Source organism: Electrona antarctica (genome assembly GCF_951216825.1).
Source record: "Electrona antarctica genome assembly, chromosome: 15".
Lineage (NCBI taxonomy): Eukaryota > Metazoa > Chordata > Actinopteri > Myctophiformes > Myctophidae > Electrona > Electrona antarctica.
Window position 1 is genome coordinate 2,863,359 of NC_136796.1, and position 27,054 is coordinate 2,890,412.

Here is a 27,054-nt window from a genome sequence, read left to right on the forward strand (position 1 = left end):
GGTTCTCAACCCATGGGTCACGACCCCTCAGTGGGTCACCACGTTATTTTGGGGGGTCCCCAATTTATTTATTTTTTTGCAACTGAATGGCTGGCAAATGGAAATGAAGAGTTTACATAGTACACATAGTACATGCATAAACCTTCCTTAATGATTATATCTGGTTTCAGTATTCATTGATGATATATTTTCTCTATTATTAAGGTTATTTTTGCAGTCAGTTTGTATTGGTGGTGGTGGGGAGGGGGGGCGGGGCGGGGGTTGCGACACATGGCCAAAGCATTTCCGGGGGTCCCCGGACAAAAACATTGAGAACCCCTGACTTAGAGGTACGTACTGAAGAAACGTATATGCTCAGAAGCTCCAATAAAATAAATGATAATAATGATGATGATCATAAAAAAGACATGATCTTAAAAAAACATGATACAATACCTAAAAACACAAAACGGCCTGGCCAATCAGCAGCAGCTATCCCGCCTCTAGCTGCTGCTGATTGGCCGTTTTGTGGCCAGGCATCAAGTCTGCCTGAGAGTTCCCAGATGGGAGCAGGAGGGGGGAACCCAGTGTACTCTCTGCTGCCCCATCTGGCGGAGTCAGATTTAAATAAACTATTAAAAAAATGCAGTCAAATAAATGAAGTCCCTCACATTTGTGTGTAAATTACATCCTGCATTCTACATTCTTTAAAACTGAACTCTGTTTTGCCCTGAGTCTAATGATCATTATAACAACATGAAAGAAAATATTTAAAAAGAAGGAAAAAGTTTATATTTGTGGACAATCAAAATATGTTGGAATTTTTCACGTGGTGTCATTAAAATGAATTAATGTTGATATGGCACACTGACAATCTAGAAATGGCACTTCATTTAAAAAAGGTCGCAGACCCCTGCAATAAATAACTGTTCAGAATCTACAGCTTGGTACAGATAACCAAAACACCAAACATGGCCGACGCAAAATGTATGCTTATCAACAACAGATCAATACTGCCATCTGATTGGTTAACCCATTTAGACCTGAGGACGATTCTACAAATGTCTTCTAAATCCTAACAGTTTTCTGAAAAACCGTATGTTTCTATGACAGTCGTTCTCAAACTATTTCATGTCAAGGAGCCCCAGAATTATCTGTATTTGGCCGTGGACCTGCAATCTCAAAGTATCTTGTTCCAGGAACCCTCCCAGAAGCAAAGATTTGAGTTAAAAATGTTCGCTCTGAAAGAATATATATTCAAAGATACCCACCACATTTTCACGATTTTTCAAAAATAGCAGATCTACAAGCTCGTAGCGCAGCACTCGGTGCCGCGCTATGAGCTTGTAGATCTGCTATTTTTCAACAGCTAAAGTATAACGTAATGCTTAAAACACCAAAAGGGGTTCCCGTACTGACAATTGACCGATTACCGATATTGACCGCTAAGCGAATATCGTCCGATACAGATATGTGATACATCGATGCATCCCTACTTGTAATGAATCACTATACAATATAATATACTAATAAATCCGTTGTACTTGGTCCAGGTTCTCCATCATCAAGTCGTGCTGCCAGTGGAACCCACGCCAACGACTCGCCAGGCCCGAGCTCATCGGGAAGCTCCGATCGGGAGAGCGGTCGGCCAATGACAGGACAGTTCTCCGGGTGCCCGAACCGCTGGACATGGAGAAGTACCTGAGGGAGGCGGGCTACGGGGAGGCCTACAACTACGCCGTCTTCTGATTGGCTTCAGAGCGCGAGTCGATTGACAAGCGTCTCAGCCAATCAGCAAGGGCAGTCCTGGTGGTACCCGTCCTGAACTACTGTGCCAAAGGGAAGGGGCCAGGCTGGATATCAAATCAAATCAAACTTTATTTGTTGATGTACGGCACATTTCCAACGACCAAGGTGGAACCAAAGTGCTTCACATCACAGAGCATAACTTACGAAGAAAAAGATATAAGAAGACAGAGAGGAAATAAAACATGTCAAAGCAACATATCAATGAGCAGTACATCAAAGGTAGGCTGTGAGGGGCCTGGGATAAACTAATTACACGTCGAAAGGGAGCCAGAACATTTAGAAAACCACCAAATGACCGAGCAGAGTGAATATGGAGCGAGTGGCAGGACGTTCCAGAGACCGGCTCGGTCTCCTCTGGTTCTGTACTGTCTGAGTATCAGGCATAATGAGGCTCGGTCTCCTCTGGTTCTGTACTGTCTGAGTATCAGGCATAATGAGGCCCGGTCTCCTCTGGTTCTGTACTGAGTATCAGGCATAATGAGGAGTGACTGGTTAGCCGATCTCAGGGCTCTGGTTGGGATACTGTATATGGATGAATTAAAATCAGACAAATGGCAAACTGGTACCCAGAACTCCCAAGCAGCGGTGAGGGCGGGGGAAGGCCTGCTGACTGACTGACTGGACGTTGTTAACAGTTCTACTGCTTATTCCGTGTTTCCCGCATTATAATCAAAATTCCTACGCTGCCTGGATTGTTTTATTACCTTTAGATCATACGCTGAAGTATTTGGGCGTTTGATCTGTGAAAATCCGGTCCATATCCGTACCTTAGTTTGTTTTTGGACGATCGCACCACCCGCCATCTTGCAAAGCAGAAAGGAGGGGGCTGGGAGGCTGTTGTAGTCATACAAAACCTCCGTCCGCTTGCATTGGACTCAATTTCCCAGAAGCCCTAGCAGCCCAGCATAAGTATCGATTTCCGGTTTCTTCGTCATAACATGATCCTCTCTCTCCCTGCTCCGCGGCAGAGGCGGACTTTTTTTATTATTATTGATGCGATGCGATTTAGACAACAAATAGCGGGAAACGCGTAATAAGCAGGGCTTATCGTTTGATCAATCAATTTAAGGCCCTGAAACTGTTAAACAGAACCCAGAACTTCCAAGCAGCAGCGAGGGCGGGGGAAGGCCTGCTGACTGACTGACTGAACGTTGTTAAACAGAGTTGCACTGCAAGGATTTATTTTCTTTTAATTATATTTGGCCAATCACAAGAGGCTGGAGTCTCTACTTTTGTGTTGTTTTGTTTTCATTTACAGATTACAGATAATGTTTTCAAAGATTTCTTCCATTGTGTGTACAACGAGCCATAAATGATCAGACCATATTTATTATTTTGATCAATTCAACAGTGTAACATAAATCATTACCTAAAATATTCACATTCTCACAGTTAGTAAACCATCGCAATGCAAAGTCGATGTGTAACTGTGCATTTTAACCACATGAATCCACATTGAAGCAAGGAAGCAGATCTACAAGCTCACAACGTGTCTGTCACAATGCAAATGCAACACGCCGAGAGCTTGTAGAGCTTCTATTTTCGTTAGTGTGTAGAGCAGTGGTTTTCAACCAGTGGTCCGGTCAAAAAGACAACATAACCGTTTTTTCCCCCACAGAGAAACTGGCATATTCTTTCATTGAAAGACTTTAAGCACTTGAAGGTGACATGCAAACACCTTAATAACTGTTTGTGTATTATTGAGAGAGTAATATATTGATTTTATGTGTTAATTATTTGTAATATATGTTTAGCGGCGGTGGCTCAGGGGTAGAGTGGCTGGATGGTAACCGCAAGGTTGCCAGTTCGAACCCTGTGGGCTCCCCCAGAGTTAGTACCGAAGTGTCCTTGAGCAAGACACTGAACCCCTAATTGCTCCTGATGTGCAGGTTGGTGCCTTGCATGGTTTATTCCGCCATCGGTGTGCGAATGTGTGTGTGAATGGGTGAATGTAATGCACAATCTATGTAAAGGTGTGTGAATGGGTGAATGTAATGCACAATCTATGTAAAGGTGTGTGAATGTGTGTATGAATGGGTGAATGTAATGCACAATATATGTAAAGGTGTGTGAATGGGTGAATGTAATGCACAATCTATGTAAAGGTGTGTGAATGTGTGTATGAATGGGTGAATGTAATGCACACTCTATGTAAAGGTGTGTGAATGGGTGAATGTAATGCACAATCTATGTAAAGGTGTGTGAATGTGTGTGTGAATGGGTGAATGTAATGCACAATCTATGTAAAGCACCTTGGATAAAGGCGCTATATAAATGCACCATTTACCATTTTTATGTGGGTATAGAGGTCTATATGGCAAGGAAAGAGAGCCAGATTTGCCTGTTTATGTTTTAGCATTTGACTCACACAGGTGTCCGTCCGCCTGCTGTGGAGCTGTGCTGGTCTGCTGTATGGACTGTGGTTGTACTGGACAGCCTCTGGATGCCTGCAAATCCACACCCAAACACGTTGGACCACAAATATGTATTAAACAGTCTATTGTGTCTTTACGCCTTATACTCTTTATCTGTGAACTTTGCGTAAAACTGCACTTTATTTATACATAAGTATCCGGGGCGACTGTGGCTCAAGAGGTAGAGCAGGTCGTCCAATGATCCATGGGTCGGCGGTTCGAATCCCGGCTCCTCCTGTCTTCATGTCGAAGTGTCCTTGGGCAAGACACTGAACCCCAAATTGCTCCCGATGTGCTGGTTGGTACCTTGCATGGCTTCCGCCGCAATCGGTGTATGAATGGGTGAATGTAATGCACAATCTATGTAAAGCGCCTTGGATAAAGGCGCTATATAAATGCACCATTTACCATTTATCTGTGTAATGGTGGATAAAGCCAAACGGTGGTATATTGGGTTGACAACTGTTGAAATAAGGAATCATCCCTTATTTGTAAACTAAAGACATGTCCCTTATTGAACTGATAAGAGACACTGTGTTCCTTATTTGTAAACTAAGACATGTCCCTTATTGAACTGATAAGAGACACTGTGTTCCTTATTTGTAAACTAAGACATGTCCCTTATTGAACTGATAAGAGACACTGTGTCCCTTATTTGTAAACTAAAGACATGTCCCTTATTGAACTGATAAGAGACACTGTGTTCCTTATTTGTAAACTAAAGACATGTCCCTTATTGAACTGATAAGAGACACTGTGTTCCTTATTTGTAAACTAAAGACATGTATTACACTCGGATCCAATTGCAGTCTTGCACACGATCTTTGTGTATAAAATGATGGTTCACGTTTTATTATTCCACAGCAGGAGAGACATACAGGTACACGGCAACAAACAAATCACAACGTGGTTCCCTCTAAACTCTCTCTTTCCGGCTGAGTCATGACCCCACACCAGGCATTGCACTGTGAACTAGCACTGCCACCTATTGGCAGGTGGTGGAAACCATGAATGTAAACACCTATGTGACTAGTATAGCACAGCCAGGTATACTGTGAACACAAGACTTAATAGTGAACACAAGACTTAATATTACTTTCTTTTACAGACATGACATTAACTTTTCAGGTAGAATTAAACGGGTATGATGACATTATACACAGGTATAGCCAAGCACAATCCTTGTAGGTGCTACATTCCTCCCCTGCAAAATAAATGTTGTCCACAACATGAACGCATTCTCTGCATAAGAGCTGCCAAATGACCTTAGATCAGTGACAATGTGTATTCTAAAGCAATAAAGCAATATACATTCTGTTGTCGTTTCTTTCTTTCAATTGCCATGTCCATGTCAATTTGTCAATCACAATCAACAATACTCAATTACAGTTTCAACCGTCAAATATTTGCGTCACTAAGCAAGCACCACAGCCCTTCCCATTGCTCCAAAATAGTATCATACCATTGCAATAACAGGTGAGTAACAAATTCTTTTTTTTCCTTTTTCTATTCACATCACAGTGCCACACTTTACTGTTCTCATTATTCCATATACAACTGTATGCAGAGCAGTTCGAAAGGCCATGCAAGCCTCATATTAGTCTGCATGTCTGATTGTACTGTGTATGTAACAGTCTCCGCAGCCATGTAGGCTGTGTGTGCATGTGTAACATAGAATATGCTGTGTAAGCCATGGGTGTGTAAGACAGTCCTTTGCCGGTCACACACCGTAAGTGGATTTCAATAATATCCAACAGGCACCGATATGGGGTGTATCATCTGAGGACCCCACCAGTATGGGACTGCCCAGGGTACTCCATATTGTCCACTGGCTAGTCTTGGTGCATCTACATACACTGGACTATTGTGCAGTTCTACAACACGGTGAGTAGGTTGACCTAACGTATCATAGGTCAGTGTCTCTTTGGGCCGCCGCTCTCTTTGAGATCTCCGTTGTTGTGTTTCAGGCTGAGCCGGTTCCTGGTTACAGTTATCACCTTCCAGTTCTACTGTCCCTGTCAGCCGTTGCATTTCAGGCTGAGCTGGTCCCTGATTACAGCTGTCATCTCCAGTTCCGCTGTCCCTGTCAGCTGCACAGTCTCCGTTACACTTTCCTCTTCCACAGGCTCCTGCACCGGATTCTCCATTGTGAATGTGAACTCCTCCACCCCAGGATTGAGTGAGAATTGTGTTCTAGTTTCAGGAGTGACAACAGTGTCAGGTTCTTTCTGTGGTTGTCGGTGCTGAGAGTGTCTGAGCCTGTTTGCCCAATGGTTTTCCTCCTCCTCAGAGCTCTCAGAGTCCTCTGATATCTCTCTCGTTTCCAACTGTTTGTGACGGCTTCTCTGTTGAACATGAGATTCTTTTCTTACAGAAACAGGGACTGATTCTTCCAGTGGCAGAGCATTGCAAGACATCAACATATTGCGGTGGAGTATTCTGCTTCTACCTGGCCCACGCTCTGGTTTCACTTCATACACCGGACTGTCCTCTCCTTTCCTGGAGACTACAACATGTATCTGCTCTTCCCAATGGGAGCGTAGTTTTCCAGGTCCTCCCCGCTCAGACATGTTTCTTACAAGAACCCTGTCCCCTGCTGTAAGGACTGAGCTCTGTCTCTTTTGATCATAGTACCTTTTCCCTCTGGCTGTAGTGTTTGTGATTGTTCTAGATGCAATATCATATGCTTCCTTCATTTGCTGCTGCCATTTCTGTGCATATTCTTGATATGACTTCCCTTCCTCTTCCTCACTTAGCCCAAAGATTAGGTCAATTGGCAAACGGGGCTTTCTCCCAAACAGTAAGTAAAAAGGTGAATAACCTGTGGCCTCACTCGTTGTGCAGTTATAAGCATGGATTACTTTATTCAGATACTCACTCCAGTTGGGCTTTTTGTCTTCATCCAAGGTCCTCAGCATGGACAACAAGGTGCGATTCATTCTCTCCGTAGGATTTCCTTGTGGGTGGTAGGGGGTCGTTTTTGAATTAGTCATTCCTGTATATTTCTGTAGTCTTTTGAACAGCTGGTTCTCAAATTCTCGACCCTGATCGTGGTGGATTTTCGTGGGAAAATTGAATTTCAGGGAAAAGTCATTAAAGATTTTGTCTGCAGCCGTCTTGCCTGACTTGTTTCTGGTTGCATATGCCTGTGCAAATTTGGTGAAATTGTCAATGATCACTAAAATATACTCATACCCTCCCCTGCTTTTTTCAAGGTGAAGATAATCTATAGATACCAATTCAAATGGTGCGGTAGCAGGTATGTGACACATGGGAGCTCTGCTTTGAACAGTAGGTTTTTTTTGTTTAATGCACTTACATACTTTGGTTACAAAATACTCAATGTCACCTTGCATTCCGGGCCAATAAATCTCTGGCCAAGTTCACAACCCGCTCTGAACCCAAATGGCCCATCTCAGCATGTAACTGTTGGTAAACTAAATCTTTGTACTTTTCTGGAAGCACCACTTGAGTACGGGACACAGTTTTACGGATCAGTAGGCCTTCTTTTGAGACAAGTAGCTTATTCCATTCACGTAACAGGCATTTCACTTTGGTTGATTCTTTACTCAGTGCTTGTCGGTCTGGTTTTTCCAATTTACTTTTCATATGCAGTACTGTAGATATGACTGGGTCCTGAAGCTGAGCTTGTAACAGTTCCTGCCGTGTCACTCGTATCCCTGACTGTTCCTGTGTAGTTATGATCTCTTGAATAGCTGGATTACAAGTGATGGCTGAGATCCAGTTCACATCCTGTTGCTCTTGTGTCGTGACTGCGGTAACGACTGCAGCTACCACTTCAGGTGAGCACTGTTCCACACACTCACCCATGTAGTCCTCCATGTTTCGGGGTGTGCGAGACAGGAAGTCTGCATCAATGTTCACCCTTCCAGGGCGGTATTTCAGGGTTATGTTATAATCTGCCAGTTCAGATACCCACCGGTGTCCACTTGCATTTAACTTAGCTGATGTCAGGACATAAGTAAGGGGATTGTTGTCACTATAGATTGTCACTGTTGGGGCATAAAATAGGTAGTCTCTAAATCTGTCTGTAACTGCCCATTTCAAAGCTAAGAACTCAAGCTTTCCTGAATGTAACCTGTAGTTCTTTTCAGCAGGTGTGAGCGTACGTGAGCCATAACCTATAACCCTGAGTTTGCCTTCCTGTCTTTGATATAGCACGGCTCCAAGCCCTTCTTCCGAGGCATCAATGTGCAGAATGAATGGGTCTTCGAATTTGGGGTAGGCTATGACAGGAGGGTTTGTTAACACATCCACGAGGTAGTCTAGTGCCTTCTGGTGATTGTCAGTCCATATAACTTTGGTGTGTGGTGGTAACTGTCCTGCTCTTTTTGTTTTGCCCTTTCTGTCCTTGTTGTTACGCTCAGATGAGGCATCCCCGGCTAGTAAGTCATACAGGCACTTTGCATGGCGAGAAAAGTCACGGACATACCCTCTATAATACCCCAAAAAACCTAACAGCTTTCTCAATTCTTTGACATTAGTGGGTGTATTTGTCTTCAGGGATTTCACCACTTCAGTTTCCTTCTCATCCATTCTATAACCTTCAGCTGAGATTACTTTTCCAATATATCGAACCTCATTTTTAAACATGTCACACTTGTCAGGTCTCAGTTTGATACCGTGCTGTTGTTGGCGTTTGAGGACACGTCTTACATCCTCCACATGTTGTTCAAACGTCTTGCTGTAAATCAAAACATCATCTAGATATGGTACACATATTTTGTCTCTGAGGCCCTCTAGACTTAGCCTGGCTAATAAGCCAGACTAATATCACACAACACTGTCGCGGTATATCAGTCTGGGCTGGCTCCACTTGGATTTCATTTCCCGGGGAACATTTTCTCTTTGACGCAATTGGTCAGAGCTACTGTCAGTCAAAAGTCTCAAGCCCGCCTATATTGCATACCGTGTCCCGATTGGTCCGACCTGTTCTCTGCTGTAGGAAAGAGGCGTGCTACTGAGCCTCGCCAGACCGTAATCCGCTGGTAGGCAACTTTTTTTTGCCAACGGCTGATTCGGTCTGGTTTATTAACCAGGCTACTCTAGACTTTCCTCCATGCTGCGCTGGAAGGCAGCTGGCGCATTGGTCAAGCCGAAAGGAATCCTGTTCCATTCGTATAGCCCCCACGGAGTTGTAAAGGCTGTGAACTGTCTGGAGTCCTCACTGATAGTACCTTGATGGTACGCTTTGCCTTGGTCCAGCACTGTGAACCAGGCATGTCCCCCAAGCCCATCCAGGATTTCCTGCATGCGCGGTATAGGATGTCTGTCTGCGATGGTCTTCTTGTTGAGCTCCCTAAAATCAATGCATAGTCTGAGACTTCCGTCTTTTTTTCTCACGCACACCACTGGTGATGCGTATGGAGAAATGGATTTGCGAATGAAGCCTCTGTTTAACAGGTCAGAAATGTGTTTCTTTACTTCTTCATATAAGGGGCGTGGTATTGCATTGTACGTTTTGGCAACAGGGACATTGTCTGTTAGTTTAATGTCCATTTTCAGATTATCAATATAGCCCACCTCATCTTTTTTTCCAAACACACCGGATTCCTCTCTGATCATTCTCTTTACAATTGTCTGTTGTTCTGTTGTCAGGTGGTCCAGTTTCACTGGTGGGTCTATAGTACCTGTGCATTGGGCTTGATTTTCATCAGTGGGCAGTTCAGGTTCAGGAATCAGTAGGGGATTTTCCTCTGGGTGGACTGGATAATGGTCTGTCACTCTTTGTACACTGCCTATGACAGTTTTACTGGGTAGGAAGATATCATGTTTAGTACTGTTTCTCACATAAATATTTACTCTGCGTGCTGAACGTGGGACATGCACAAACTGACAGTTTACTTTCAACCCTTCGTCCCATGACAGACTTTCATCTGGCTCAAATAACATTTCAGTAGGCACTGTGAGGTCTGTTGTGACAGCGCAGCTGATCCGCTTTAACTGTCCACTCGGGACAACCGTGGTATTCCATCCAGTCTTCACAAGGAAAGTATCACTTTCATCGGCTGTATTTTGGATTAGGTTTAGTAATGTCTCTGCCTTGCCTGCCCCCATCCTCAATGCATTCCTCAGCATGGCCACATTGTCTCCATGGGTGCCATTATCATTGTTGAATATTTCCTCAATCGCATTAAAACCAATGATGGGCCTCTCCACCAAGTCTTTGCTCACTAGCATGGGTACCAGTAGTTCAGTTGACCCTGCTGTTTTGGCCTTTGGATCAAACAAGCTGAGTTTAACCTCAACCCACCCTTCGAATGGTATTTCTGAGCCATTTGCGGCTCTCAAATCAAGTAGTTCATCTGCACTTAGCAGGTCACTGATTGGATTTACCCTGACATCAGGTAAGTTTGTTTGTTTCCATTCATCACTCATTATGGACACTTGTGCCCCTGTATCCCACAGCGCTTGAGTTTTCATTCTATTCATTGAACACCACACAAGGCACTTCCTACCAATGAGTTGTGCAACATTCCTTCGCTTGGTGAAGGGATTGAACGACATGGGAGCTGTATTGTTTGGATTTCTCTCAGGTTTTCCTGTTGATGAAATTTGCTGCACTACTGTATTTATCTGGGACTTTGGTTTTGTTAAGGTTATGGCCTGCCCCCCAGTCACAACCTCCGCCCGTTTCCCGACCCTCTCTGTGCATTCCCTACTCTACATCCCAAGGCAAAATGGGTGTCACTGCCACATTTGAAACAATGATTGCAATTGGGCACGTCCTGCTGCTGACACGTTTGACAGCGTCTGTTTGGTCTCCTGTATTCAGAATTGGCTGGCGTTGTTTGGGGGTTAGTCACGGTGGCTCTCTCGCGTTGAACAGTTTGCACTAAAGATGCAATTTGACATGTGAGTTCTTTGATAGCGACACTGCTCTCCTCCATCTTCGCATACAGTGAATTATCTTTGGTTTGTTTAGTGGGTTTAACAGAAACTGGATCTGCCTGGGGAGTGTCATCATCATCTCTCTCTATCACATTAATGTTGGTTCTATGAGAGGTTCTGTTCATCACTTTAATCTTTTGGTTCCGCTCATTCTCATTGTATTGTGCAATTTGCATTTTCTCCAGCAAGAGTTCATCACTACTGTCCACATTTTGCAAGAAAAACCTAATTTCTGCCCTAATGTTGTCATTTGACAGACCTGTGAGGATGGACTGAAAACATTGGCTCTGCACTAACTCTCTGTTGTATTTCAGGCCAGACTGGGTGCGTTCCGATGCAAAAATAACTTTCTGTCGCAAATCAAGTACTCTGATAAGGAAGTCAAGTGATGTTTCTCCTGGTGCCTGTACAGCTTTAGTTAGCTGCTGGTACAAGTCAGTAGCATCTTTTTCTGCATAGTGAGCTCTCAGAATGTGTCGAAGGGTGTTCAGGGTGAGGTCCATTTTCCCCTCTAAATAGCTCCTCAGCTTTGCACTAGGGCTCACTGCACGAATCACTGCCTCCACAATTTCCATCTCTGGATATCCTTTCCTAAGCCCACTTTCAACTTGGTGTTCAAGGCTACTGAAACTCAGGTTATCCCTTTGATTTAACTCACCAATGTGGCCGTTAATCCTGAATTCACGACGGTACGCAGCATTAGTAGAAAGGCAGCAGCTGTTGCTCCCCATCGATTCTCTCCCTCCATGCTGCGCTCCAAAATCGTCACTCCTCCTACAGTTGCGTTCCCGCGCTGCTCCTGGCTGGTGATGCTGGGGTGCGACGTCATCTCCTGCGTTGGCTGTCTGTCTGTCTGGCTGCTGGGGTGCGCCGTCATCTCCTGCGTTGGCTGTCTGTCTGTCTGGCTGCTGGGGTGCGCCGTCATCTCCTGCGTTGGCTGTCTGTCTGTCTGGCTGCTGGGGTGCGCCGTCATCTCCTGCGTTGGCTGTCTGTCTGTCTGGCTGCTGGGGTGCGCCGTCATCTCCTGCGTTGGCTGTCTGTCTGTCTGGCTGCTGGGGTGCGCCGTCATCTCCTGCGTTGGCTGTCTGTCTGGCTGTCTGGTGATGCTGAGATGCGACGTTTCTGTCTCTCACGGCGGTGCTGTGCGGCGTCGATGACTGTGGGATCCCCCCCGCTCTGTGGTGGTCCCCCGACGGACAAATCCATCGCGGGTGGGTCGCTAGACAGTTCGTCGCGTGTGTCTCCGTCCCGCACGGCAACCACAGCGTCATTCAGAGCCAACAGCATAGACATGCCTTCATCCTCTAATGCAAGCCATTCGTCACGTTCACAAAACTGCATTACATGCTTCACTAAGGCTCGACGGCTCTTGTGTTGTATGGCCGCATTATTTTCGCCTGTGATACTGCAGTACTTACAAATATTATGCAAATCTTCCAAAGTGAATCCAAAAAGTTTTTGTTCTATTTCAAACAATAATTCTTCTCTCTGCTCCGACATTTTGTCTCTTTACACTCACTCAACACTTGGCAAACAACGTGTCTCAGGCTCTGACAAGCCAGTGGCTTCCTCGCTTCACTGCTCTTCCATAAACCGTCTTGATCACCGCAGTTTTAGTGTTAGTTCCGTGCATTAAAAGTCGTCCTCCTCCGTGATAAAACGTTTCATCTCGGTGGGACCTCCAGATATTACACTCGGATCCAATTGCAGTCTTGCACACGATCTTTGTGTATAAAATGATGGTTCACGTTTTATTATTCCACAGCAGGAGAGACATACAGGTACACGGCAACAAACAAATCACAACGTGGTTCCCTCTAAACTCTCTCTTTCCGGCTGAGTCATGACCCCACACCAGGCATTGCACTGTGAACTAGCACTGCCACCTATTGGCAGGTGGTGGAAACCATGAATGTAAACACCTATGTGACTAGTATAGCACAGCCAGGTATACTGTGAACACAAGACTTAATAGTGAACACAAGACTTAATATTACTTTCTTTTACAGACATGACATTAACTTTTCAGGTAGAATTAAACGGGTATGATGACATTATACACAGGTATAGCCAAGCACAATCCTTGTAGGTGCTACACATGTCCCTTATTGAACTGATAAGAGACACTGTGTTCCTTATTTGTAAACTAAAGACATGTCCCTTATTGAACTGATAAGAGACACTGTGTTCCTTATTTGTAAACTAAAGACATGTCCATTATTGAACCAATGGATGGAATTGATGGAATCAATCAATGCCACATCTTTCAAACACAGTTCAAACAGCTAATATACATATAAACATATAGTAGAATACAGCTTGTTAAAATACATTCATATAAACATATAGTAGAATACAGCTTGTTAAAATACTTCATATAAACATATAGTAGAATACAGCTTGTTAAAATACATTCATATAAACATATAGTAGAATACAGCTTGTTAAAATACATTCATAAAAACTATAATACAGCTTGTTATTTAACCTCTTAAAGCCTCTAAACTGGACCTGAGTCGTCTCTGTACTTTTTTTCTGTCTACACCAAATGTTGGCAGAAATCCTCGTCCTACAGCTTGTAGATCTGCTATTTCTGGCTGAAGGTTCCCCCCAGAATAGAGGGTATGCGTATGACATCATCATCATACCCAGAAGTTATGTGGGAACGCCTACTGAGTGGCAAAAAACTACTTTCTGGCCTGATTGACAGCCCATACATCCAATCAGAAAAGTCCTATCTGATTGACAGCCCATACATCCAATCAGAAAAGTCCTATCTGATTGACAGCCCATACATCCAATCAGAAAAGTCCTGTCTGATTGACAGCCCATGCATCCAAACATTAAAGTCCTATCTGATTGCATTAAACAACGTTAAACAACTGCTGGGGTTCAGATGGTTAATATAATACACAGAAACAACACATTGTGATGTCATCATGAGAGCTACAGAGCAGGCTAGTGAAACAACATATTGTGATGTCATCATGAGAGCTACAGAGCAGGCTAGTGAAACAACACATTGTGATGTCATCATGAGAGCTACAGAGCAGGCTAGTGAAACAACATATTGTGATGTCATCATGAGAGCTACAGAGCAGGCTAGTGGAACAACATATTGTGATGTCATCATGAGAGCTACAGCAGGCTAGTGGAACAACATATTGTGATGTCATCATGAGAGCTACAGCAGGCTAGTGCGAGGCAGGGCAGAACAAACAGGATAAATCCAGGGTTACAAATGAAATGAGGTTCAACTTTCACACAGATAATGAACTCAGGTGTATTTAATGAACTCAGGTGTATGTAATGAACTCAGGAGTATTTAATGAACTCAGGTGTATGTAATGAACTCAGGTGTATTTAATGAACTCAGGTGTATTCAATGAACTCAGGTGTATGTAATGAACTCAGGTGTATTTAATGAACTCAGGTGTATTTAATGAACTCAGGTGTATTTAATGAACTCAGGTGTATTTAATGAACTCAGGTGTATGTAATGAACTCAGGTGTATTTAATTAACTCAGGTGTATTTAATGAACTCAGGTGTATTTAATGAACGCAGGTGTATTTAATGAACTCAGGTGTATTTAATGAACTCAGGTGTATGTAATGAACTCAGGTGTATTTAATGAACTCAGGTGTATTTAATGAACTCAGGTGTATGTAATGAACTCAGGTGTATTTAATGAACTCAGGTGTATGTAATGAACTCAGGTGTATGTAATGAACTCAGGTGTATGTAATGAACTCAGGTGTATTTAATGAACTCAGGTGTATGTAATGAACTCAGGTGTATTTAATGAACTCAGGTGTATGTAATGAACTCAGGTGTATTTAATGAACTCAGGTGTATTTAATGAACTCAGGTGTATTTAATGAACTCAGGTGTATGTAATGAACTCAGGTGTATTTAATGAACTCAGGTGTATTTAATGAACTCAGGTGTATTTAATGAACTCAGGTGTATTTAATGAACTCAGGTGTATGTAATGAACTCAGGTGTATGTAATGAACTCAGGTGTATTTAATGAACTCAGGTGTATTTAATGAACTCAGGTGTATTTAATGAACTCAGGTGTATTTAATGAACTCAGGTGTATGTAATGAACTCAGGTGTATTTAATGAACTCAGGTGTATTTAATGAACTCAGGTGTATTTAATGAACTCAGGTGTATTTAATGAACTCAGGTGTATGTAATGAACTCAGGTGTATTTAATGAACTCATGTGTATTTAATGAACTCAGGTGTATGTAATGAACTCAGGTGTATTTAATGAACTCAGGTGTATGTAATGAACTCAGGTGTATTTAATGAACTCAGGTGTATGTAATGAACTCAGGTGTATTTAATGAACTCAGGTGTATTTAATGAACTCAGGTGTATGTAATGAACTCAGGTGTATGTAATGAACTCAGGTGTATGTAATGAACTCAGGTGTATTTAATGAACTCAGGTGTATTTAATGAACTCAGGTGTATGTAATGAACTCAGGTGTATGTAATGAACTCAGGTGTATGTAATGAACTCAGGTGTATGTAATGAACTCAGGTGTATTTAATGAACTCAGGTGTATGTAATGAACTCAGGTGTATTTAATGAACTCAGGTGTATTTAATGAACTCAGGTGTATGTAATGAACTCAGGTGTATTTAATGAACTCAGGTGTATGTAATGAACTCAGGTGTATTTAATGAACTCAGGTGTATGTAATGAACTCAGGTGTATTTAATGAACTCAGGTGTATTTAATGAACTCAGGTGTATTTAATGAACTCAGGTGTATGTAATGAACTCAGGTGTATTTAATGAACTCAGGTGTATTTAATGAACTCAGGTGTATTTAATGAACTCAGGTGTATTTAATGAACTCAGGTGTATGTAATGAACTCAGGTGTATGTAATGAACTCAGGTGTATTTAATGAACTCAGGTGTATTTAATGAACTCAGGTGTATTTAATTAACTCAGGTGTATTTAATGAACTCAGGTGTATTTAATGAACTCAGGTGTATGTAATGAACTCAGGTGTATTTAATGAACTCAGGTGTATTTAATGAACTCAGGTGTATTTAATGAACTCAGGTGTATGTAATGAACTCAGGTGTATTTAATGAACTCAGGTGTATTTAATGAACTCAGGTGTATTTAATGAACTCAGGTGTATTTAATGAACTCAGGTGTATGTAATGAACTCAGGTGTATGTAATGAACTCAGGTGTATGTAATGAACTCAGGTGTATGTAATGAACTCAGGTGTATTTAATGAACTCAGGTGTATCTAATGAACTCAGGTGTATGTAATGAACTCAGGTGTATGTAATGAACTCAGGTGTATGTAATGAACTCAGGTGTATTTAATGAACTCAGGTGTATTTAATGAACTCAGGTGTATTTAATGAACTCAGGTGTATGTAATGAACTCAGGTGTATTTAATGAACTCAGGTGTATTTAATGAACTCAGGTGTATGTAATGAACTCAGGTGTATGTAATGAACTCAGGTGTATTTAATGAACTCAGGTGTATGTAATGAACTCAGGTGTATTTAATGAACTCAGGTGTATTTAATGAACTCAGGTGTATTTAATGAACTCAGGTGTATGTAATGAACTCAGGTGTATGTAATGAACTCAGGTGTATGTAATGAACTCAGGTGTATTTAATGAACTCAGGTGTATTTAATGAACTCAGGTGTATTTAATGAACTCAGGTGTATTTAATGAACGCAGGTGTATGTAATGAACTCAGGTGTATTTAATGAACTCAGGTGTATGTAATGAACTCAGGTGTATGTAATGAACTCAGGTGTATGTAATGAACTCAGGTGTATTTAATGAACTCAGGTGTATTTAATGAACTCAGGTGTATTTAATGAACTCAGGTGTATGTAATGAACTCAGGTGTATGTAATGAACTCAGGTGTATTTAATGAACTCAGGTGTATGTAATGAACTCAGGTGTATTTAATGAACTCAGGTGTATGTAATGAACTCAGGTGTATGTAATGAACTCAGGTGTATGTAATGAACTCAGGTGTATTTAATTAACTCAGGTGTATTTAATTAACTCAGGTGTATTTCATGAACTCAGGTGTATTTAGGCCAACATGAGGCAGTTTGCAAAGACAACACCAAACGTCCCAAAGGGAGAATAATGTCCAAACAGTGACTAACTTGTCTCCGGTCAGTCCTTGGGGTCCAGCTCCGTCCAGCCCTCAGCTCTCTGTCCTTCCTTGGACTGTTTGTTTGCTCTGCCATGTGCTCTCCCAGCTCTGCTGCTGCATGGCCCTCTGGGAGTTGGAGTTCTCTCCCAGCTCTGCTGCTTCTTCTTCTTCTTCTTGTTGATTTCCGGCAGTGTGGACGCCGCGAGGCGTATTACTGCCCTCCACAGTTCGAGAGTACTGGCAGTTGGGGTTCTCTCCCAGCTCTGCTGCTGCACGGCCCTCTGGGAGTTGGAGTTCTCTCCCAGCTCTGCTGCTGCACGGCCCTCTGGGAGTTGGAGTTCTCTCCCAGCTCTGCTGCTGCACGGCCCTCTGGGAGGTGGAGTTCTCTCCCAGCTCTGCTGCTGCACGGCCCTCTGGGAGTTGGAGTTCTCTCCCAGCTCTGCTGCTGCACTAGCCTGGCTAATAAGCCAGACTCAAATCACACTGTCGTGTGGTATGAAATTTATTATATTGGGTAAAATTATATACCTAAAATGATATATCTGGGATTGGAGGTGGCGGCAAACTGTGTTTATGGTGTGACAAATGTTGTGTCTGTCTCTCTCAACCGGCAGAAGTGGATGTTTATTATTGTAATGTTATGTCCGATGTTTGTCCAGCAGAGGGCGACAGACTCACACATTTGGTGTCACATATTCTCGACCCCATTCAGACAAGGAGCATTGATTGATTGATTGATTGATTGAAATATTTATTAACAGTTTGCGGAATTACAGTACATTTCGAGCACAAACTCAATACAAAGACTGTTAACTGTGAGTGGACAACCCAATTAAGCATTACACTCATTTACAAGAGGGTCCACCATGTTCAATTCTGTAGCAATCTGAGAACCAATCGTCAAAGAATAAAGGAGAAACAGCGCCCTCTTTTCCTGTGAATGTGACGTTAGTCAACAGTCTGTCTCGAGAGACTAGACAAGAAGCAACAGTTCATTCAAAGTGAGCAGAAGACTCAATGCAGTCAGTGGATCATTTCTGGTTTTTACAACAGAAGACTCAATGCAGTCAGTGGATCATTTCTGGTTTTTACAACAGAAGACTCAATGCAGTCAGTGGATCATTTCTGGTTTTTACAACAGAAGACTCAATGCAGTCAGTGGATCATTTCTGGTTTTTACAACAGAAGACTCAATGCAGTCAGTGGATCATTTCTGGTTTTTACAACAGAAGACTCAATGCAGTCAGTGGATCATTTCTGTTTTTTACAACAGAAGACTCAATGCAGTCAGTGGATCATTTCTGGTTTTTACAACAGAAGACTCAATGCAGTCAGTGGATCATTTCTGGTTTTTACAACAGAAGACTCAATGCAGTCAGTGGATCATTTCTGGTTTTTACAACAGAAGACTCAATGCAGTCAGTGGATCATTTCTGGTTTTTACAACAGAAGACTCAATGCAGTCAGTGGATCATTTCTGGTTTTTACAACAGAAGACTCAATGCAGTCAGTGGATCATTTCTGGTTTTTACAACAGAAGACTCAATGCAGTCAGTGGATCATTTCTGGTTTTTACAACAGAAGACTCAATGCAGTCAGTGGATCATTTCTGGTTTTTACAACAGAAGACTCAATGCAGTCAGTGGATCATTTCTGGTTTTTACAACAGAAGACTCAATGCAGTCAGTGGATCATTTCTGGTTTTTACAACAGAAGACTCAATGCAGTCAGTGGATCATTTCTGGTTTTTACAACAGAAGACTCAATGCAGTCAGTGGATCATTTCTGGTTTTTACAACAGAAGACTCAATGCAGTCAGTGGATCATTTCTGGTTTTTACAACAGAAGACTCAATGCAGTCAGTGGATCATTTCTGGTTTTTACAACAGAAGACTCAATGCAGTCAGTGGATCATTTCTGGTTTTTACAACAGAAGACTCAATGCAGTCAGTGGATCATTTCTGGTTTTTACAACAGAAGACTCAATGCAGTCAGTGGATCATTTCTGGTTTTTACAACAGAAGACTCAATGCAGTCAGTGGATCATTTCTGGTTTTTACAACAGAAGACTCAATGCAGTCAGTGGATCATTTCTGGTTTTTACAACAGAAGACTCAATGCAGTCAGTTGATCATTTCTGGTTTTTACAACAGAAGACTCAATGCAGTCAGTGGATCATTTCTGGTTTTTACAACAGAAGACTCAATGCAGTCAGTGGATCATTTCTGGTTTTTACAACAGAAGACTCAATGCAGTCAGTGGATCATTTCTGGTTTTTACAACAGAAGACTCAATGCAGTCAGTGGATCATTTCTGGTTTTTACAACAGAAGACTCAATGCAGTCAGTGGATCATTTCTGGTTTTTACAACAGAAGACTCAATGCAGTCAGTGGATCATTTCTGGTTTTTACAACAGAAGACTCAATGCAGTCAGTGGATCATTTCTGGTTTTTACAACAGAAGACTCAATGCAGTCAGTGGATCATTTCTGGTTTTTACAACAGAAGACTCAATGCAGTCAGTGGATCATTTCTGGTTTTTACAACAGAAGACTCAATGCAGTCAGTGGATCATTTCTGGTTTTTACAACAGAAGACTCAATGCAGTCAGTGGATCATTTCTGGTTTTTACAACAGAAGACTCAATGCAGTCAGTGGATCATTTCTGGTTTTTACAACAGAAGACTCAATGCAGTCAGTGGATCATTTCTGGTTTTTACAACAGAAGACTCAATGCAGTCAGTGGATCATTTCTGGTTTTTACAACAGAAGACTCAATGCAGTCAGTGGATCATTTCTGGTTTTTACAACAGAAGACTCAATGCAGTCAGTGGATCATTTCTGGTTTTTACAACAGAAGACTCAATGCAGTCAGTGGATCATTTCTGGTTTTTACAACAGAAGACTCAATGCAGTCAGTGGATCATTTCTGGTTTTTACAACAGAAGACTCAATGCAGTCAGTGGATCATTTCTGGTTTTTACAACAGAAGACTCAATGCAGTCAGTGGATCATTTCTGGTTTTTACACTAACTAAAAAGTGAGGGCAGAAAAGTGAGGACGCAAATTGTGATTGGCCAGAATGAGATGATAATGTACGATGATAAGAGCGCCGCTCACTTCACACAGGTGTGATGTTTTCTGGTTATAGGCTATAGAGCGTCGCAGTACCGCCCCCTTTCATGACGACGCCAGGCCCAGTCCCGCCCCCTTTCATGACGACGCCAGGCCCAGTCCCGCCCCCTTTCATGACGACGCCAGGCCCAGTCCCGCCCCCTTTCATGACGACGCCAGGCCCAGTCCCGCCCCCTTTCATGACGACGCCAGGCCCAGTCCCGCCCCCTTTCATGACGACGCCAGGCCCAGTCCCGCCCCCTTTCATGACGACGCCAGGCCCAGGCCCGCCCCCTTTCATGACGACGCCAGGCCCAGTCCTGCCCCCTTTCATGACGACGCCAGGCCCAGTCCCGCCCCCTTTCATGACGACGCCAGGCCCAGTCCCGCCCCCTTTCATGACGACGCCAGGCCCAGTCCCGCCCCCTTTCATGACGACGCCAGGCCCAGTCCCGCCCCCTTTCATGACGACGCCAGGCCCAGTCCTGCCCCCTTTCATGACGACGCCAGGCCCAGTCCCGCCCCCTTTCATGACGACGCCAGGCCCAGTCCCGCCCCCTTTCTTGACGACGCTAGAACCAGAAGTGAATTCCTCTGTCATTTTCCTCTGAGACTTTTCAAAAAGTATTTATTTAAAGACGATTACGCCAAAAGCCAACTGGAGTCGTGACACATCATGACAATAAACACAATGTTTTTCGCTGATCAAATAATTTGTAAGACGAATTACAATTACAATTATAATTAGGGGTTCAGTGTCTTGCTCAAGGACACTTCGACAGTGACACTGGGGGAGCCCGGGTTCCAACTGGCAACCTTACGGTTTCCATCCAGGCACTCTACCCCTGAGCCACCGCCTGCCCATTTAGTTTTCGTCAGTGAAAAAAGGTAGTCGACGAACATTTTTCGTCTTAGTTTTAGTCAACGAAAACAAAACTGCTCTCAAGTAAAAAAAAGTGTGGCCACTTACAGTGTTGAGTCATCACAGTAGAATGCTCAGCACTGACTCCTCCCACACTGTACCTGCTGTATGATAACTGACTCCTCCCACCAGACTCTCCCTTCCTACATTCAACTCTATGTTAAAACACAGTCCACCATTTTGACAACAACACCACAGAGAACTGATCACTCTGGACCCCTTTATGACGCGTTGGATTAAAGTCTAAAGGTTAATATATCGGGTAAGTGTTTTTAATTAATCACCATTTACTGGGGGAAAAAAGTACATCTGAACATCTGAACTTTGGTCTATGGTTTGGAGCTGAGAGAGAGAGAGAGAGAGAGAGAGAGAGGGATATGGAGAGGGAGGGACAGACAGACAGACAGACAGACAGACAGAGCTTCTGCTGGAACCAGGCCATGTCTCCACAGCAGTTTACTGTAAACCATGTGATCAGAGGAGGGAGGAGGCTGTTTCCTGCTTAGTCTCTCTCTCTCTCTCTCTCTCTCTCTCTCTCTCTCTCTCTCTCTCTCTAAAGTTAACAGCAGGCAAAGAATAATCACAGTTCTGATCCATTTTGCCAGTCGGGGGTTTGTTCTTGCGATTCGGGTTTGCTGTTAACAAGGCGTGAATCGCTGCCGACCCAAAATAAATGTGTTTACATTCCGAGCCGTTTAGGAGGAAAAAGTCGCTGTGAAACTCCTCCGTTTCGTCCCTAGTTCAGGACCAATCATCTGCTGTGAAAATAGCCACAAAAATAGCCAATCGTCTTTGGTCTTTAGCTTACGTCACAACACACTGCCATGCGTCGTGAGTTTGTAGATCGGCTAATTGCACCAAAAGTTCCCATATACAAATATACAAACATCTCATCCACAGAGCAGAGAGGAGTCAGTGTGAGCAGAGAGAGGAGGAGGGAGCTGACGAACATCTCATCCACAGAGCAGAGAGGAGTCAGTGTGAGCAGAGAGAGGAGGAGGGAGCTGACAAACATCTCATCCACAGAGCAGAGAGGAGTCAGTGTGAGCAGAGAGAGGAGGAGGGAGCTGACAAACATCTCATCCACAGAGCAGAGAGGAGTCAGTGTGAGCAGAGAGAGGAGGAGGGAGCTGACAAACATCTCATCCACAGAGCAGAGAGGAGTCAGTGTGAGCAGAGAGAGGAGGAGGGAGCTGACAAACATCTCATCCACAGAGCAGAGAGGAGTCAGTGTGAGCAGAGAGAGGAGGAGGGAGCTGACAAACATCTCATCCACAGAGCAGAGTCTCCAACAGCCAGCCTTCTGTCTGTGAAGAGTGACACGTCTATGGGAAAACCTCCTGACTTCAGTGATGAACCAGGACCTCCAGATACACAGTATGTCAATCCTCCAATAGCCTACAATTCAAGGTTCAATGTTGTACTTTATTGTTCCATCTTGTGTACACTGCAGGTTCATAAGAATAGAACTTTATTGTTCCATCTTGTGTACACTACAGGTTCATAAGAATACAACTTTATTGTTCCATCTTGTGTACACTACAGGTTCATAAGAATACAACTTTATTGTTCCAGCTTGTGTACATTACAATTTACAATTTAGGCATTTAGCAGACGCTCTTAATCCAGAGCGATTTACATTAAGCAATAACAAAAAAGCATTGGGAATACATCACATAAAAAAGCATTTATCATGAAACATGCGTACCGTAAGCTAAGAACGTAACAGTGGAATATCTATATAATGAAACTATACATATAAACTATACATATACTATACTATACTATACTATACTATACTATACTATATACATATGTACTATGATGTGCTATGACTACATACAATGCAATTATAGTGCTGTCTACATAACATGGTATAAGTCTGTCTACAGAAATGCACTACAGGTATACTACAGGTACAATAACATCTAATAATGTTGTGTCAACCCTGTTCAAAGTTCATCTACAGATTGTAAGTTACTGTGTGAGCAGTTTGTGAATGAAGTGGTACAAATCACAGTGTGGTGTTGTGGGTGCATGTACAGTATGAGTACAGTATGAGTACAGTAGTGTACAGTATGAGTACAGTATGAGTACAGTAGTGTACAGTATGAGTACAGTGTGAGTACAGTATGTGTACAGTATGAGTACAGTATGAGTACAGTATGAGTACAGTAGTGTACAGTATGAGTACAGTGTGAGTACAGTATGTGTACAGTATGAGTACAGTATGAGTACAGTAGTGTACAGTATGAGTACAGTAGTGTACAGTATGAGTAGTGTGAGTACAGTATGTGTACAGTATGAGTACAGTAGTGTGCAGTATGTGTACAGTATGAGTACAGTATGTGTACAGTATGAGTACAGTATGTGTACAGTATGAGTACAGTATGTGTACAGTATGAGTACAGTATGTGTACAGTATGAGTACAGTATGTGTACAGTATGAGTACAGTATGAGTACAGTATGTGTACAGTATGAGTACAGTATGAGTACAGTATGTGTACAGTATGAGTACAGTATGTGTACAGTATGAGTACAGTATGTGTACAGTATGAGTACAGTATGAGTACAGTATGAGTACAGTAGTGTACAGTATGTGTACAGTATGAGTAGTGTGAGTACAGTATGAGTACAGTAGTGTATAGTATGCCACATATACATTTCAACTATCACCTGTTAGTGTAGGCCTATTGTATATTTAGTAAGATGTTATATTTCTGTGGTAACTTAAAGACGCCACACAAGGTTACAGTACAATATTATGCTTGTTGTTTATTTCCCAAGTGAGAAACAGACTGGAAGCTCTATCGCCACATAATAAAGTCACTTCCTCCTACTGACAGCCTAGTCCTAGTCTGGTGTACTGGTGCCCCCTCTTGGCCAGGCCCTGTAACTACTACACTTTTTTACATGCCTAGTACAACCACAACATAACAATTTATATTATGTTTTGTTGCTATTTTATTCAGTTTTCCTTAATGTTGTGAGAGGAAACTAAAAGATGTTACCCTTTTACACTATACAACTAGGGATGAATAACATATCGTTTTGCTGGTGTGATCATCTGGTTAATTATTGTGACAGCACACTGTCGTATATTGAGTGTCCAGGAAGCACCTTTGACAACTTAAGCTAACTTTACCTAACTAACCGCTCACACTAGAGGATAATTATGGCCAACATTTGCTCTGGATCTGTGCTGGGAAACAGAATGTCTGAAACAATTATGGTTTTATGGAAGATGTTTCTGAACAACTGCATTTCTTACATCATGGTTACAGTGGACAGTGGAAAACAACTGAAATGAAACACATTCTAATCTAATACTGTTTAAATAACTGAAAATAGCTGATCTATAGGCTCACAATACATTGCACAGTGACGTGTTGTTGAGCTTGTAGATCAGCTACTTTTGGTGTGTGACGTGCTTCCAAATAACTGAAATCAGTTTTGTCGACTGAGAGCTTTAAGATGTAAAATGGGACTAATAACAATAAACAATGAATTAATTGGAATCTACATTATAATTATAGAAACATTTCTATGATTCCAGAAGTCTGTACCACAGAGCAGAGTCTCTAACACCCAGCCTTCTGTCTGTGAAGAGCGACACGTCTATGGGAAAACCTCTTAACTTCAGTAATGAACCTGGACCTCCAGATACACAGTATGTCAATCCTCCAATAGCCTACAGTTCAAGGTTCAATGTTGTACTTTATTGTTCCATCTTGTGTACATTACAGGTTCATAAGAATACAACTTTATTGTTCCAGCTTGTGTACACTACAGGTTCATAAGAATACAACTTTATTGTTCCAGCTTGTGTACACTACAGGTTCATAAGAATACAACTTTATTGTTCCAGCTTGTGTACACTACAGGTACATAAGAATACAACTTTATTGTTCCAGCTTGTGTACACTACAGGTTCATAAGAATACAACTTTATTGTTCCAGCTTGTGTACACTACAGGTACATAAGAATACAACTTTATTGTTCCAGCTTGTGTACACTACAGGTACATAAGAATAAAACTTTATTGTTCCATCTTGTGTACACTACAGGTACATAAGAATAAAACTTTATTGTTCCATCTTGTGTACATTACAGGTACATACTAAGCGTAAAACTTATTTTGGCTTGGCTTCCTTCAGACAATGCAGCAGCATTATATACACAACACTATAACACAACAATGTGATCTCATGCTAAGTTACATGAATGACAAAAACAAGACATAACATCTAATAATGTTGTGTCAACCCTGTTCAAAGTTCATCTACAGATTGTAAGTTACTGTGTGAGCAGTTTGTGAATGAAGTGGTACAAATCACAGTGTGGTGTTCAGTAGACAGGCTGGCTGCTTGTGTGCAGTATGTGTACAGTATGAGTACAGTATGAGTACAGTAGTGTACAGTATGTGTACAGTATGTGTACAGTATGTGTACAGTATGTGTACAGTATGAGTACAGTATGTGTACAGTATGTGTACAGTATGTGTACAGTATGAGTACAGTATGTGTACAGTATGTGTACAGTATGAGTACAGTATGTGTACAGTATGTGTACAGTATGAGTACAGTATGTGTACAGTATGTGTACAGTATGAGTACAGTATGTGTACAGTATGTGTACAGTATGAGTACAGTATGAGTACAGTATGTGTACAGTATGTGTACAGTATGAGTACAGTAGTGTACAGTAGTAGTACAGTATGTGTACAGTATGAGTACAGTAGTGTACAGTATGTGTACAGTATGTGTACAGTATGAGTACAGTATGAGTACAGTATGTGTACAGTATGAGTACAGTGTGAGTACAGTATGTGTACAGTATGAGTACAGTATGAGTACAGTATGTGTACAGTATGAGTACACTAGTGTACAGTATGAGTACAGTATGATTACAGTATGAGTACAGTATGAGTACAGTATGAGTACAGTAGTGTACAGTATGAGTACAGTGTGAGTACAGTATGTGTACAGTATGAGTACAGTAGTGTACAGTATGAGTACAGTAGTGTACAGTATGTGTACAGTGTGAGTACAGTATGAGTACAGTATGTGTACAGTATGAGTACAGTAGTGTACAGTAGGAGTACAGTGTGAGTACAGTATGTGTACAGTATGAGTACAGTATGAGTACAGTATGAGTACAGTAGTGTACAGTAGGAGTACAGTGTGAGTACAGTATGAGTACAGTATGAGTACACTAGTGTACAGTATGAGTACAGTAGTGTACAGTATGTGTACAGTGTGAGTACAGTATGTGTACATTATGAGTACAGTATGAGTACAGTAGTGTACAGTATGAGTACAGTAGTGTACAGTATGCCACATATACATTTAAACTATCACCTGTTAGTGTAGGCCTATTGTATATTTAGCAAGATGTTATATTTCTGTGGTAACTTAAAGACGCCACACAAGGTTACAGTACAATATTATGCTTGTTGTTTATTTCCCAAGTGAGAAACAGACTGGAAGCTCTATCGCCACATAATAAAGTCACTTCCTCCTACTGACAGCCTAGTCCTAGTCTGGTGTACTGGTGCCCCCTCTTGGCCAGGCCCTGTAACTACTACACTTTTTTACATGCCTAGTACAACCACAACTTAACAATTTATATTATGTTTTGTTGCTATTTTATTCAGTTTTCTTTTTGCTGCAATGTTGTGAGAGGAAACTAAAAGATGTTACCCTTTTACACTATACAACTAGGGATGGGAATAAC

The 27,054-nt window shown here is 42.2% G+C and overlaps 1 protein-coding gene across 1 annotated transcript in view; it reads left to right on the forward strand.

Moving 5' to 3' along the window:
• LOC306938697 (protein NLRC3-like) overlaps positions 1–27,054 on the forward strand; it is a gene marked incomplete at both ends in the record, with an annotated part of 90,062 nt that overhangs the window by 27,380 nt on the left and 35,628 nt on the right. The gene's annotated exons all lie outside the window — the stretch shown is intronic.